The 17,279-nt window shown below is 40.9% G+C and overlaps 1 protein-coding gene across 2 annotated transcripts in view; it reads right to left on the bottom strand.

The window, feature by feature from the left end:
* The window catches only part of CDKAL1 (CDK5 regulatory subunit associated protein 1 like 1), a 2,132,645-nt gene that overhangs the window by 25,280 nt on the left and 2,090,086 nt on the right, over nucleotides 1–17,279 (bottom strand). The gene's annotated exons all lie outside the window — the stretch shown is intronic.

Here is a 17,279-nt window from a genome sequence, read left to right as displayed (position 1 = left end):
TTATCCACTATGATGCCTAGATCTTTTTCCTGGGTGGTATCTCCTAATATGGAGCCTAATATCGTGTAACTACAGCAAGGCTTATTTTTCCCTATATGCAACACCTTGCACTTGTCTACATTAAATTTCAACTGCCATTTGGATGCCCAATCTTCCAGTCTCACAAGATCCTCCTGTAATGTATCACAATCTGCTTGTGATTTAACTACTCTGAATAATTTTGTATCATCTGCAGATTTGATAACCTCACTTGTCGTATTCCTTTCCAGATCATTTATAAATATATTGAAAAGCACCGGTCCAAGTACAGATCCCTGAGACACTCCACTGTTTACCCTTTTCCATTGAGAAAATTGACCATTTAATCCTACTCTTTGTTTCCTTCTTTTAACCAGTTTGTAATCCACGAAAGGACATCGCCTCCTATCCCATGACTGTTTAGTTTTCTTAGACGCCTCTCATGAGGGACTTTGTCAAACGCCTTCTGAAAATCCAAATACATTATATATCTACCGGTTCAACTTTATCCACGTTTATTAACCCCTTCAAAAAAATGAAGCAGATTTGTTATGCAAGACTTCCCTTGGGTAAATCCATGTTGACTGTGTTCCAGTAAACCATGTCTTTCTATATGCTCTATGATTTTGATCTTTAGACTAGTTTCCACTGAAGTCAGGCTCACTGGTCTATAGTTTCCCAGATCGTCCCGGAGCCCTTTTTAAATATTGAAGTTCCATTGGCCACCCTCCAGTCTTTAGGTACAATGTATGATTTTAATGATAGGTTACAAATTTTAACTAATAGATCAGAGATTTAATTTTTTAGTTCCTTCAGTACCCTAGGATACATACCATCTGGTCCAGGTGATTTGCTACTCTTTAGTTTGTCAATCTGGCCTACACAGGTTCACAGAGATTTGGTTCAGTTCGTCTGACTCATCACCCTTGAAAACCATCTCCGGAACTGGTATCTCCCCAACATACTCATTAGTAAACACGGAAGCAAAGAATTCATTTAGTCTTTCTGCAAATGCCTTATCTTTCCAAAGAGTCCCTTTAACCCCTCGGACATCTAACAGTCCAACAGACTCCCTCACAGGTTTCTTGCTTCGGATATATTTTAAAAAGTTTTTATTATGAGTTTTTTGCCTCTACAGCCAACTTCATTTCAAATTCTCTCTTCGCCTGTCTTATCAATGTTTTACACTTAACTTGACAATGCTTATGTCTTATCCTATTTTCTTCATTAAATAAATCCCATCTCATCCCTTATTCCATGATGCAGTAATCCTGTATAGCAGATTAATGCTTATCCCCTCTTTCTTCATAGGTTCAACTATATTTTATATTCCATTTTTTTGGTCACTTTGGATGTGGAAGCATTATACATGAACATTCCTCAGGAACAAGCAATAGAAATCGCCACTTCATTTTTTGAACTTAGACCACGACCCCACCGGATTCCCTCATCTTTTTTGGAAGCCTTGACACGTCTAGCTTTAACAAAAAATTTTTTTGCATGGGAGGGTACATATTACCAACAGATTTGTGGCACCGCCATGGGTGCTACGATGGCCCCAGATATAGCCAACCTATATATGGGACACTTTGAAGACAACTGGATCTACACAAATAATTCTTTCAGTCAATATATACCTGTATGGAGAAGATACATTGACGATATCATTCTATTTTGGACCGGATCCACAGAAGTTTTTTATGAATTCATTACTTGGCTTAACAATTGTAATCACCATTTAAGATTTGCGGCTTCGATACACCAAACTTATATTGATTTTTTGGACATTCACATCTCTAAAACCAATACTGGTTTTGAGACAACATTGTTTCGGAAATCAGTTGCAAGTAACACCTTGTTACATTTTTCCAGTGCCCATCCCAGACCACTAAAAGAGAGCTTACCCACAAGCCAATTTTTTAGGCTGAGGCGTCTATGCACCACTCTTTCTGAGTACCAACATCAAGCAAAAGATTTGTGGTCCAGATTCCTTCAAAGAGGCTATCCGTCTAAATGTATAAAAAAGGCTTACTTACGAGCCAAATACACTCACCGTGAATGGCTATTTTTACCACGATCTGAAAATTCTGATGACTCTCTTACATGCATTTTACCTTTCTCTCCAATGTCAGCGAAAATTAAGTCGATCATCTCCCACAATTGGAATATTTTACAATTACATTCTGAATTCCAAAATTTGCCTAGATTTGTGTACACTCGAGGAGCCAATTTAAAAGACCAGTTGGTAATTCAGATTCCACGGTCCGTGATCTATCTTATCAATCTGGCTCACATTCAAAATGTGGTTCATGTACTGTCTGTTCAGTGATGATAGAAACTTCGGTTTTACATTTTTCAACATTAAACATCAACATTTATTTACATCACAATACCAACTGTGCATCCGCAGGAGTTATATACATTATACAGTGTCCCTGTCGATTATGCTACATTGGCAAAACTAAGAGAATTCTGAAAACTCGACTAATAGAACATCGATCATGTATCAATATGCGTAGAATTACTGCTCCTTTGGTTACTCACTGCATAGATTTTACACATACTTTTGAAGATTTAAGGGTCTGTGTACTAGAACAGCTGACTCCCTCCTGGCGAGGCGGCGATTTTGACAATAAACTGCTTCGAGCTGAACAAAAATGGATTCATCGACTAAATAATGTCCACCCTCAGAGTCTTAATAATGCATTAGAGTACAATGTCTTTTTATGATGGGTTCTCGCTATTACGTTTCAGTTCTGACGATTGAACACGTCCTTGATGACTTCGTGACGCCCGCAAAAGAGCGGGCTATTTAATTAGTCTAGCTAGTTTGATGCGGTCTCTAGCTTGGCGTTCACTGGAAAGGATGACTTGAGACTTCGGTCCTGTTTTCAAGAGGTGACCGCACCGTTGTCAGTTAAGTACCAGTTTCCATTGAGTAATATATGCTGACCATTTGCTATGGTATCTATTTTCTGTTTAGAAATCAGACTCCTGAAGAAGCAGCCGGTAGGCTGCGAAACACGGCCGCTGTTGAGTTGGCATCATAGACACCGTTTACGAGAATACATCGGTATGATGTTTGGTGTATGAATGGAATTTGATCGAGTGTCTGAGATTTGAATATGTTATGTCATCCTACCAAATCACTTCAACTTCAGCGCATTGGAAACTACTGCTAGAGACATTGGTTTTGAATCTTGCATTGCCCCAATGAGAGACATTCACTGCGGGCTTTTGAGCACTTTGAAAAAAACAGGCTGCAAATGATCGAAAAGACCAGACGGCTCAATAAGTTTATTGTGCACGTTGACAAAGGCTTGCTGATGCAGTCCTGTTTCCTTAAAAAAAAATTTTCAAATTATTGGTTTGATTTAATTCTGACACACACGGTGTGATTAGTGTATATGGGTGGCGATACCTTTTGTGTTGTTTGTTAGTTTCGACAGGATCGTTTTTTTTTGCTCTTTGTTTTGTTGCTAAAAAAAAGTCTGAACATCTACCATCTGACAATGATCCAGAAATGAAATATTGATGGAAATAGGGAATGAATCTATTCTTTAAGATCTGCTGAGAACTTCCTAATGACCCAGACTGCCCACAATTTGAGATAGGATGTTGGCCTCAATGAATCTTTGGTATGGCTCAGCATGGTATATCTTATGTTCTCATGATCTAAAAATTGCAGTTATGGACTGGCTTATTACTAGTTTGCAGTGAAATATCAAACTAATGATTTGAAGTTTTTAAATTCAAATTTTATCGGGTGGCAAAAATGGGAGGATTCACCAAGAATTTTCTTCCTTTGAGTTTCCAATTCAATCAGAACCAGCCTCTACTGCGCTTTGCTGCCATGAGCCTTCATTTGCAATTATCTGAGGATTTTTTGTGCATTTGATAAACCTCATCGAGCCCAGCTATCGCAGCAATATTCCTTGGTCAGGGTCGATTGATCTCAGCCCATGTCACAACCTACTATACATGCAGCCTAAGAAGTAGATTTTAAAAGGGTTGCTTGCGCAAAAACAGCCATACACGTGTGTATGCGGGCCGCACACAAGCAACGCAAATTTTAAGAAACCACGAAGTACATGTGAACATACATATCTGCATGTCAAGAATAAGGAGGTAGAAAAGGGGCAGGGAATTGGCAGGGCATGGGCATTCCTGGATGAGGCCAAGAATTATGCACAAAACTCCGAATTTTGCAAAAGCTGATTATGGTCCATGTCGGCATGTTATCTGCTTAACTTTACTGCTGGTCCTTTAAGGAGCATGTCTGGAGAACTCATGTTTTAAGACTTTCAGCACAGCCTGAGTGTTCAGGCTTAAGTGGGGGGCTTACAAAATGAAGAACCAGAGGGGTCTTGAAGATTTCAATATCAACCTGACAAACTGGTGGACTAATTGGAAAAACTTTTTCTTCTTGCGTGAGCTTGTTTTAAAATCCACCTGCATACGCACATAAAAGCTGCTAAAGCTCTAGCAGAAATAGATGCAGGATATTTACTCAAGCCACCTCTTAAGATTATGCACACACATACACGTGGTAGAGGGATTTTAAACAATACACATGTACGTGAATGCATGATATAAAATTGCAGCATGTCTCAGCCCGCACGCCAATATGCGCATTTATGGGTGCACGCGCATTCCTTTTAAAATTAGCCAGTGAGTCTGATCAATAAGCATTACTGCTGTGTTACAGCTGAGACGCCATCTTTCCCAGAAGTTGTGAACGCTGCCTTAAACAACTCATCTCTTCCCCCACCCATAAAGCTGGGCACACCCTAGACCTTATTTTCATTAATTCCTGCATCCAGTCACCTAACAGACCTTCATGCACCCCTGTTCCCTGGTCTGACTACTCCCTCATCGAAACCCTGCTTTCGATAAATGCCCCAACCTTGTGCACCCCTGCATAAAATGCCACCATTGTCGTCAGAAAATCCTGCTCCAGCGAGGACCTGATCTCAGCTTTTTCCACCACTCTGTCCAAACTCGACTGTACCAACCCTGAAACTGCACTTGCCTCGTGGAGCAACCTCACCCTTGACATCGCGAACTAATTATGCCCAGTCACCAGCCGAGAATTGCTCCCAGCATAAAAAAATAAAAAACCATGGTACACTGCTGAGTTACAAATAATGAAAAATAATCTCAGACGGAGTGAGAGAATCTGGCGTAAAGACCCCTCACTCCAACATGCTTCCATCTTCAAAACTGCCCTGCACTCCTACAGACTCTCTACACTTAAGTCCAAACATGACTTTTATGCATCAAAAATACATGAATACAAGTACAACCCCAAAGCCCTGTTCTCCTACGTTGCAGATCTCACTAAGTCTTCCACTCCTCCCATCCCTGACAATGAAGCTAGTAACAAATGTGAAGAACTAGCACTTTACTTCCACAAAAAAATAGCAAACATCCTCCTCAGATTCCCCCTCACCCCACCTCCCATGCCTCCTGGTACAAGAGCAACCACTGCCATCCTTGACCTCACCTCATCCAAGGAAATTGAATCCATTCTCAAAAAGATTAAACCTGCATCCCACCTCACAGACACCATCCCCACCAAAGCACTCCTCACCATTCCTAACCCCATCGCCAAACCCCTAGCCAACATCATCAATTGCTCCCTCTCCTCTGGCACAGTCCCAGACACACTCAAACATGCAGTTGTCAAACCCCTGCTCAAAAAAACCCTCGCTAGACCCCAATGACCCAACCAATTTTCATCCTATCTCAAACCTCCCTTTTATCGCCAAAATCATGGAAAAGGAAGTCAACACCCAACTCATGGATTACCTCAAAAGCAACAATATCCTACACCCTTCACAATTCAGGTTTTGCAAGCACTTCAATACTGAAACTTTCCTACTCATCCTCTTTGACTACCTCATCAGAGGCATGGACCAAGGTCACTGCTACTTCCTCGCCCTCCTTGACATCTCCTCGGCGTTCAACACAATAAGCCACAACCACCTCATCTCCCGCCTATCTGACATAGGCATCTCAGGCACAGCCCTCTTTTGGTTTAAATCATACCTGTCCAATAGACAATTCTCTGTCAAAATAGGCAATGCCAAATCTACTCATTACTCCCTTTCCCAAGGAGTTCCTCAAGGTTCCTCCCTCTCATCTACCCTATTCAATATTTACCTCACCCCCCCCACCCCTGCCAGCTCCTATCCGCCCTTGGCCTCAAATTCTACCTATATGCCGATGATGTACAAATCATCCTACCTATTCATGACTCAATCTCTGATTCTCTAAAATTCTGGGAGAAATGTCTTGCTTCCATTAACACCATACTCACGAATCTCTACCTCGCCCTAAATACCTCCAAAACTGAACTGCTCTTCATCTCCTAACACCAGATCCCTAAATCCCACCTAGCAAGCGACCCTGCATATAGCTCCATCTCCTCTCAGCTCTTCGTACGAGACCTTGGTGTCCTGATTAACCAGCAATTGAACCTGAAAAAATATATCAACTCTATGCTCAAGGAAGGTTTCTATAAGCTTAATGTCATGAAAAAACTAAAACTTTTACTCCATACCTATGATTTCCAGACCGTCATTCAAGCCACTCTTTCATCCAAGATGGACTATTGTAACTCCCTACTCCTAGGCCTCCCTTACTCCATCATAAAACCGCTTCAAATGCTCCAGAATGTGGTCGCGAGAACTATCACAAATGCCCGTAAATAAGACAATATTACCCCCATCCTTAAAGACTTGCATTAGCTCCTGATCCCCCTTGCGTATCCTCTATAAAACCCTCACTATTATTCACAAATCCATCTACAGACACAACTCCAACTGGCTCGACGAGCCGTTCCGTCTCACACTCTCAGACCGCCCCACCAGAGCAAACAACATAGGAACCCTCCATATCCCATCCCTCAAGAAGGCACACTGTACTTCCACGAGGGACCGAGCCTTCTTCATTGCTGGTCCCACCCGCTGGAACTCACTACCCACAAACCTCTGACTTGAGCCTTGTGCCATCAAATTCAAAAAGAAGTTAAAGACCTGGCTTTTCAAACAGGCTTACCCAGATTAGATCCCCTGCGCCTCAACCCCCCTGCTGCATCAGTACGTTGCCTTGAACTTATTTGTTAAGTTATGTTACATTGTTTAACTTATTATCTATTTATTCTGACCTCTTGTTTGCCATCTTCCGGCTACCTTTCTCTCCTGTTCCTTTCAGTCCCATCCCCTTTCCCTGTTTGATGTACTTTCTACCTTCAGTTTGGATGTAAACTGGTATGATGTAACCACTAATACCGGTACAGAAAAGAATTAAATCAATAAATCTGCAACCAGCCTGAAAAACATAAGGTAGGCTTGGAAATTGAACCCAGGCCTCCCACATGACCATGCACAGATCTGCTATTCAGCCACTTTTCTATAATCCCACCCCATATGGCAAGCTATGACAACAGTGGCTTGAGATTTACTATCAAGCACTACTCCTTTGCCCTTCAGGGATTACCACAGTAGTGCTAGTCATCTTCTTTCGGTCCTTCTTCCTGACAGTACACATCACTCCCATGGCATGTTTGACTTCAGACAGCCTTGTTGAATATGATACATAAACTTGAGTCTTCTGTGTTGCATTGCTGCCGGCTGAATTATAGTATCACCCTCAAAGTATGTATTTTCATGGTATTTCAGCCTACTGGCATTCTAAGCTTGCTCAGCAGGGATGTGAATCGTTTTTTGACGATTTAAAATATCGTCCGATATATTTTAAATCGTCAAAAAATCGTTAGGGCCACGATACAATACCAATTCCCCCGATTTATCGTTAAAAAATCGGGGGAATTGGGGGAATTGGTATTGTATCGTGGCCCTAACGATACAATGCAGGAGGCCCTAACGATAATGATGCAGGAGGTCGTTCAGCGGTGGTCTGGAACCCCCGCTGAACGACCTCCTGCAGTCGATCTCCTGCCGGCGCCATTTTCCGTACGAAAACGATTCGCGGCAAGAAATCGCTCCCGGAACCCCGCTGGACTCCCAGGAAACTTTTGGCCAGCTTGGGGGGGCCTCCTGACCCCCACAAGACTTGCCAAAAGTCCAGCGGGGGTCCGGAACGACCTCCTCCGTCGAATCGTTTTTGTCTATGGCCGCCGCCATTTTGCGGCGGCCATTTTGAAAAATGGCGCCGGCTGAAGACAACACGATTCTATTGAGGGGACCATTCCGGACCGCCGCTGTTCTGGACCACCGCCGGATCCCCAGGTAATTTAAAGCATTTGGGGGGGGGTTCGGGAGGGTGGGGGATTTAATTTAAAGGGTCGGGGTGGGTTTTAGGGGGGTTTAGTGTGCCGGCTCACGATTTTAACGTTTTTTCACGATAGTTTACACACCCAAACGGCAACAATACGATTCCCTCCCCCTCCCAGCCGAAATCGATCGTTAAGACGATCGAGGACACGATTCACATCTCTATTGCTCAGCCTAATCTTCACTTCCATTACCTCTACTGTCAAAACATTCTATCTCTTCTGAAGTTGATGGATACTTTATATAATGGATGAAAACCAACATCCAATATAGTCTCTTTGTATACCGGCAAGAAAAGAGCTCTATTTTGCCATCTTGTACATATAAAGTGGATATGAGCTAGCCTGGTAGTTCAGTGGCAGTTCCCCAGTTCAATTCCTGGACAGGTCTACCACTCTATGGTTCAGCTGCAGCTGTGGGTGAGTTCTGGTACTGTTCTTCAGTCAACCAGGTTTGTTGATTCCTGGGGGATTCTTTTCAATGTTGTTCTAATCCTGAAGGGCTCTCTCATTGCTAGGGGCTAGTGCTGAATATTTTGGAGTTGGTTTCTCATACTGTCTCAGGGAATCAGTCCTTGGACCGGTTCTTTTTAACATTTATGTGAGTGACATTGCAGAAGAATTGATAGGAAAGATTTGTCTTTTTGCCAATGGTTTCAAAATCTGCAACAGAATAGACAGCCAGGAAGATGCAGAAAACATGAGGAGGGATTTAGCAAAGCTCAAGGAATGGCTTAGGATCTGGCAGCTAAGATTTAATGTTAAAAAATGAAGAGTTATGCATTTAGGATGCAAAACCAAATGGAGAAGTACAAAAGAAGAGTGGGATCTCAGGGGGATCATATCTGATGATCTTAAGCTGGTCAAATAGGTGGATAAGGGAATGGCGAAAGCCAGAAAGATGCTTAGGAGAGAGGAATGATCAGCATAAAAAATTAGGTTATACACTGCCCCCTGTATAAGTTCAGGGTGAGATCTATTTTGGAATATTGAATATAGTCTGGAGACTGAATTTTCAAAAGGATATAAACCGGTTGTTGTTAGTCCAGAGCTTGGCTGCTAAAATGGTCAATGGTCTTCTTTCTAAAGCATGGGGAGAGGCTTAGAGAAAAGGAAAGGCAGGATAGGGGAGATATGATAGAGACATGTAACTATCTACAAGGTTTCTATGTAGAGGAGGCAGGACTCTTTCAAAGGAAAGGAGGCTCTAGAACAAGGGGTCATGGGATGAGGGTAAAAGTGGGTAGACTCATGAGTAATCAAAGGAAATATTTCTATACAGAGAGGGTAGTGGATGCATGGAATAATCTCCCCATAGAAGCAGTGGAGACAAGAATAGTATCTGAATTCAAGACGGCATGGGATAAACACAAAGAATCTCTGAGGGAATGGTAGGAATCATAAAGCTCAGCAGTTGATGTGGATGTGTAGACTGGTTAGGTCACATGGTCTTTCTGCCATGTTTTTAAACTTTGAGGCAGTGTTTCCCAACCCTCTCCTGGAGGCACACCTAACTGTCATGTTTTCAGGATATTTATTTTATTTTATTTATTTATTGTTTTTATATACCGGCATTCACGATAGGTATCACATCATGCTGGTTTACATTTAACAAAGGGGTGTAAAATGAGGATACAATAAAAACATTAACAGGTGCGGGGCGAAACGTTGCAGTTACAATAAAACAGGCAAATACACAACTGGGAGCAGAGAAAAGGCGATAGGAATTTAACACAGAGAACAATTATTTACAAATTTATGGAATTTACTATGTTATGGAATTTACAGTGATATTGTTTACCGTGTTATGGTAATGTCTGAGAGTAGGTTAATGGTAAGTTAAGGTTCAGTTGGGGTCTGGAAAGGCTTTCTTAAATAACCACGTTTTGAGTCTTTTCCTGAATGTTGGAAGGCAGGGTTCCTGGATATCCATAATGAATAGATTTGCATACACTGGATCTCACTTAATGCAAATTTATCTCATGCATATTCATTGTCAAAATCCAGAAGATCTGACAGGGCAGGTGTGCCTCCAAGAGAGGTTTGGGAAACTCTGCTCTGAGGCAATTCAGAATGAGGCCTCAAACTCTAGTGGCTGGCAGTCTTCTGATAATAATACAGTAACAATGAAAATGATGATGACAGTACTACTAATAATAATTCTATTACTATTTCTCATATCATCATGACACTATTGTAAATGATGACGCTGAAATCTCTTCCTCCCTCTTTTTCTATTGTGCCTTTCTTTCAATGCTAATATTGACTGCCATCTTTGAATCTGACACTTCTGTTCTCTTCTGTGACCTTCATAAAGTTTGCGGATCTTGAATTTGTGAATCATGAAGTCTGAATCAGACCATCTCTGTTTGGAAGTATTTGTTTGTTTTTCATTATCACTTGGGATGTGTGAAACAGTTCAATTCACCCTGGTTCAAAATTTAAAAAAAAATAAATCTGCAGATTTACCTGAGATTAGTCAGATTTTGTGTTCTATGCATTCTCAGCAAAATCTAAGGAAATCCAACATGGATTTTAGGAAACCAGCCAATATATGAATATTCAAAGCAGATTTTCAGTGCATCTGCCAATGTATCTCTGTGCATCCACTTTGGATTTCCAGCAGTTGATTTCTTTAGAAAAAAAAAAGTTTGTGAACCTATTTCATGAAGCTTTGGATTATGCACAGGTCTGTTGAATTAATGTGGCCCTTTTTCAAAAAATGTCACATATCCCTAGTTTTAACAGTAAGAAGAACCTAATTTCTAAAGGATAAATAAGTAACATTCCCTCTAGCCTTCTAGTTAGGTGGAATTGTATATCATTTGCAAGTAAATAAATTCCCAAATTGCAAAATGTTATCTTTGACTGTAATAATTATTTTTTTCATTAATACTGATACTAAAGAGAAATGTATGATTTAAAATAAAAATTGAAGTTACATATTATTTCTGAATGTAATTATATTTTGATATGACCTATTAGAAATGTTTTGCCAATTGCCTGTCAAACAGAGGAACTGAGATAGCTCCCAGGCAGCTAATTGACAAATTGCACTTTCTGAAGGCAAAGTGTTATTTGCTTGTATGTCAATGTGGTGTGTCATATTGGCTATAAAGTTGCATGAAGTTCATGCTATGCCTACCAATCTATTTTCTGCTAATGGAGTCTTAAGAAAGGATTAAAAATAATGTAGATTTGTATTTTAACAGCTGCATTCAGAATTATCATCTACCATCTTTCCAACTCTTTAGTATCAACCATCAACTTTAGTCACAAAGATTGGTCTATGGTAATTAAGTCAGTTTTTATTTTGTCCTCTAGAATATTCCAAGTAGGATCATTTGTTCTTAGCTCTTGACACATTGTTATTTGGTGCCCTTGACTGATTAAAGCATTCTTTAGTAGACTGCCACTCCTTACCATTTCTATCGCACTTCTAGACATAAAATATGCTGATTATGAACAATTGGCTTTAGTTCTCTTAAACAATTAATTACTGTAAAACAGTGTTTCTCAAACTGGAGATGTGGAGTGTGAAATGGTGGAGGGGACATAGAATTGTCAGGAGAAGATAAGGTACTATATTCATTTTTGTAACAGATATCTCATTTGAACTTTCTTTCGCACAAAAGCAGCAAAGTCTCAAACTCATACGAAGGTAGAAGAAATGCTGCTGCATTGAAGAATGGGATGGGCTGTGCTGCCGAACTAAGTTCTAAAAATCAAGGAGCTGCTGATGCACTGTGGTTAGTGGTCACCAGCAGCCAAGAGTCACTTAGGACGTGCAAAACATATCTCGCTGGCTGCTAGCAGGAGGAGCAACTTTAGTTCAACAAAAACCATCCCACTGGCCAAGAGGAGGAGAAGCAACTGCTGATAGCGGTATAGAGAAAGGAATGAGTGAACGAGAGGGGTGATAGATGAGTAGAAGAAATGGTGAGGATAGGGGTGTGCTATAAAAAGTTTAAAAACTATTTTAGAAGAGTGTCAACATCTGTATTACTAATTTTGTACATCAATCCCCAAATTAGTTCTTTTGTTGTCCCAGTCTCCTGCAGGCAGCTGACATTCCATATAACCTGGCCATCTCAATCAGATCCACTTTTAAATGGGCTCAACCATGCCTGTATCTCTCCTTGGAGATAACTACGGTATTTTACCATTTTTTCAAAGATGAATGCTTTGATATACTACTGTTCCTTCAATCTTTCTCTCTCAAGAGATGAAAGGGACTCATCATACTGATAAGACTTTTCCTTTTGCATCTTATTTACTGTTTAATCAGGATTTCATATATCTTTTCAACAGAAACTATTGAAGGTAATACTGATAACACAAGACTACTAGGTAATATTCCTTGAAATCTCATTGGTTTTTTCTATTTATGGACTATAAACATAGGTAATTAAATGGTACATTTAGTGTGACATACTATGCTATATTTTATAAGCATCATTTATCACTGAAAGCAAAATCAGATTTGTATCACATGAATCTCCTGTGCAAAAGCAATCATAATGGCAAATCAATTGTCAGGCTGTGACTTTATTGTACCACAGACCTCTCAAAATGACTTGTTTCATAGGTATTTTAAATAATATCTTGTGGAGTTCTCAATAACAAAGACTCCTAACATTCAATAACAGAAAATGTTTTTATAAATGTTATCAGGTATGGCTTCAAAATTCTTTATTTTGAAGGGTCATTAATACTGAACACAGATCAAAGCAAACAGAAGCATTCCAGTCTTAAAATACTACCAGATATAAAATCACAAAATCAACATGAAACATTAATTATAAGTATTATTGTGGGCATTTGATATAATCCTCAAATTCAGAGGAAGGATTTTGTTTAAATTAATTAAGAGTCTTCATGTAATAGCGCCTGTCAGCACCATAAACTGCAAATTCTTCTAAACAAATTTATACCACTACTGTAATTCATAACGAAGAAAACACCAGTAAGAAAAGTGTGTACCTAATTTAGGATATCACAGGCTTGGGAGTAGACCCCCAAGGATGTTGACTGACAGTCCAAGGAACCGAACCAATTCCTCAGGCAGAGATATGGTTGGGCAGGCATGGTTGAGGCATGTGGAGTTTGAGCAGGGTCAGAGGTCAGGACTGGCAGCAAATAGAAGCAGAGTCATGGTCAGGCAGGGTCAAGACCAGAAACAGTGACTGGAACACTACTAACGCAGGAACAAGGGAAGAGAACCTGTTGCTCAGGCACTGGCCCAGAAGACTGGGCTTCCCTTTATGTTGCAGCAGTGATATCATCAGCCTGGGCCACCAGAAGACAGGCCTATAAACCGGGTGCATTTCTGCAGGATCTACTTAGAGTAGCCAGTTACTGTTGAGGGGAAGGACACCAGGAGCCATGTCAGGCGATCCCCCAGCAGTTCTCAGGATACTGTGCCAAGACCAAGACCTGTGGAGCTATGGCCCAAGGTTGGTGGCATGTTACATAAAACAACACTGGCCCTCCCCTGGAAGCAATGCCAACAGTTTTATCTACAAATACCAAAGGATTCTTTAGTCATTAATAAGATTACATTACCATTCTCTGGGCAAAACACCAATACCATGTTCTTTGCATACAGCACTCAACTTTGGCTTGTAAGAATTACAGAGGAAGATTAGGAGACTGAAATGGCCTGCTAGGAGAGGTGGTAGGAATTTACATGCTCATCTACCCAAACTGGAAGAATCACAATCAGGGATGGATTTGTGCTTTCACAGCCCCTAAGCATTGTTGCTGCTTCTTCCTCCCCCCCAAGGTTGACCTTAGACCCCCCCCCCCAATGCAATTTAATGCAGACAAATAGAAAGTAATGCAGATAGGGAAAAATAATCCTAACTTCAGGTACACTATTGCTGGGTTCTGTGTTAGGAGAAACTATTCAGGAAAAGGACTTCAGAGTGCTTGTGGACAATATCTTGAAATCTTTTGCTCAGTGTGTAGTCAAAAAGGTAAATAGAATGTTAGGAATTATTTGGAAAGGAATAGAGAACAAAATTGAGATAATCATAATGTCTTTGTATAGATCCATGGTGTGCAATTGCAGCTTGAGTATTGTGTAGAGTTCTTATGGCCCTATCTCAAAAAAGACATAGTGGACATCGTAAAGGTACAGAGAAGGGCGGCAAAAAAGGTAAAGGGGATGTAAATGCTCCCTTATGAAGAAAGACTAAACAGATTAGGGCTCTTTAACTGGAAAACAGATGTCAGAGGGGATATGATTGAAATTTATAAAATCATGAGTGGGGTGGAACAGGTAAATAGGGAACTGTTATTTACCCTTTCAAGCAACACTAGACTAGGGGACACTCCATGAAATTTGCAACTGGAAGATTTAAAACAAATCGTAAGAAGTATTTTTTTCACTCGGTGCACAATCAAGTTATGGAATCTGTTGCTTGAGGACATGGTCAAGACAACTAACATGTGGGGTTCAAAAGAGGATAGGACAAGTTCCTGAAAGAGAGGTCCATAAGCAATTATTAGCTAGGTAGAACTGGGAAAGCCAGTGCTTAACCCTGGAAGTGAAATACAAGAAACAGATTAACTTTTGAGGATCTGCCGGGTACTTGTGACCTGGACTGGCCACTATTGGAGAAAGAATGCTGGGCTCGATGGACCTCGATCTGGCCCGGTATGGCACTTCTTATGTCATCGGGTTCATAATTCAAACTGTGATGTTAAATTTTTGATCTTGACAAAGCAGTCAGACATACTGAATGAATAGCTGAAAACTATGACCGGGTAGTAAAAGTTGTGTGCCCGCCTGCCAGAAGAATATATCTATATGGATGCTATACAGAATGAGTCTCAGCCAGGTTTTCTCTATGTAACCTGCAGACAGAAATTGCAAGATAACTCATCGAAAGAGGACACCACTGCTGTTGGCAAACTACTACCATCACCAATTTTGCTGAAATTTGATCTAATTCATAAACATTACTCAGTTACAAAAAAGCAAGATTGCGAACATATTACCCATCCTTAGAAATAAAGAAGACAGATGAGCAATAAAAACTTTTGACTGATATAACTGCCCACCCTCTGGTCCTCTGTGGAAAAGGTTCAAAAGTTATTATCAGATGGTCAAAATATTAATTAACACAGTCAGACAGTAAGTAATGGAAGTGTAACTGATCCATTCTTGAAGAACTGGATTCTGGTATTAAAGTGCAGAAAGTGTGAAACCTAGCTGACATTTAAATCAAGCAAACCAAAACCTATGGCTTTAAGACACAATGGTTGCATGTCATATTCAATGCTTGTCTTGGTCTTCAGAAGACATCAGAAGTCTTATGCCAGGCTCTTGCAGTGGTTCTTTTGATACCTAGTGAAGAACTATTTATTTATTTATTTATTTAACACTTTTCTATACCGACCTTCATAGTAATAACCATATCGGATCGGTTTATATCGAACAAGGGTAAAAAACTGAAACGACAACTAAGTAAATAAACAATAGAAGTGGAAGAAGTAAAGTTACATTCAACAAGGAGTAAGAACTTGGAAGCTTAATCAGCTGGAAAGAGAGGTTAAAGCAGGCAGTGAAATAAATATAATACAATAGAGAAGATAGGTTAAATCATAATGTGCTTCGAAGTGCCAGAGTCCGTCATTCAGGAGGAGAAAGACCATCGTTCAGGTATAGAATAAGGGCAAGCTAGTGTGTGTCTGGGGGGTCAGAAAAGGCTTGGTGTAAAAGCCACGTCTTGAGTTTTTTCCTGAATGTTAAAAGGCAGGGTTCCAATCTGAGTTTTTTCTTGAATGTTAAAAGGCAGGGTTCCAATCTGAGGTCTGAAGGGATGTTATTCCAGATAGATGGGCCTGCTATAGAAAACGCTCGGTCTTTGTCGAGGTGAGGCGTGTGGCTTTAGTTGGGGGAACTTGCAGAGTTCCTTTGTGAACTTCTCTAGTTGGTCTGTTGGAGGAGTGTAGTTTGAAGGGTATTTCAAGGTCGAGTTGAAGTTGATCGTGGATGGATTTGTGTATTAGGGTGATTGATTTGTGCAGGATTCTGAAATTCACTGGTAACCAATGTAGGTTTCTGAGGATGGGTGAGATGTGTTCTCCACGGTTGGTGTTGGTCAGCAATCTCGCTGCGGCGTTCTGTATCATCTGCAGTGGTTTAGTGGTAGATTTGGGGAGGCCTAGGAGGAGGGCACTGCAGTAGTCAATTTTGGCAAACAGCAAAGCTTGGAGAACTGTCCTGAAGTCGTAGAAAAATAGGAGTGGTTTGAGTCGTTTTAGAACCTGGAGTCTGTAGAAGCAATCTTTGGTTATGGTGTTGACCATTTTCTTTAGGTTTAGGCGGTTATCAAGAATTACTCCAAGGTCTCTTACATGCTTATGGGTGATATGGGTGAACTATAACATTCAAATAATCTTAGACTACCTACCTTGCTTCTATGGTATATATTTAAGCTATTTTAATAATTATTGTTGAATCATTCCCCACTTCTAAATACAGAACAGGATTTCTTCCATTCAGGATAGTCATATATGGAAAAACTACCAAATTTAAGAAAGCCCATTAAATATATGCCCATATATAAGGTACAATCCATATACACAATGGGGCAGGTTTTCAAAGCCCTACGCGCGCCGGGCCTATTTTCAAAAGGCCTAGCGGCATGGGTAAAGCCCCGGGACTTGAAAAAAGGGGCGGGGCAGGGCGGGGGCAAGGGTGGGGCTGGAGCCTCCAGGTACAGCGGCCATTTGGTGCTGTGCCCGGGATCGTGGGCCGGCCATCGGCTGGTACGCGCGCAACCTACACCTGCCCGGAAGCAGGCGCAACATAAAATAAAGGTTAGGGGGGGTTTTAGGTAGGGCTGGAGGGGCAGGTTAGGTAGGGGAAGGTGGGGGGGGGGGGGGGGCGGAAGGAAAGTTACCTCCGAAGCCGCTCTGATTTTGGAGCGGCCTCGGAGGGACGAAGAAA

Source organism: Rhinatrema bivittatum, chromosome 2 (genome assembly GCF_901001135.1).
Source record: "Rhinatrema bivittatum chromosome 2, aRhiBiv1.1, whole genome shotgun sequence".
Taxonomy (NCBI): Eukaryota; Metazoa; Chordata; class Amphibia; order Gymnophiona; family Rhinatrematidae; genus Rhinatrema; species Rhinatrema bivittatum.
The sequence above is the reverse complement of the archived record's forward strand: the minus strand, read 5'-3'. Positions and strand labels throughout refer to the sequence as shown.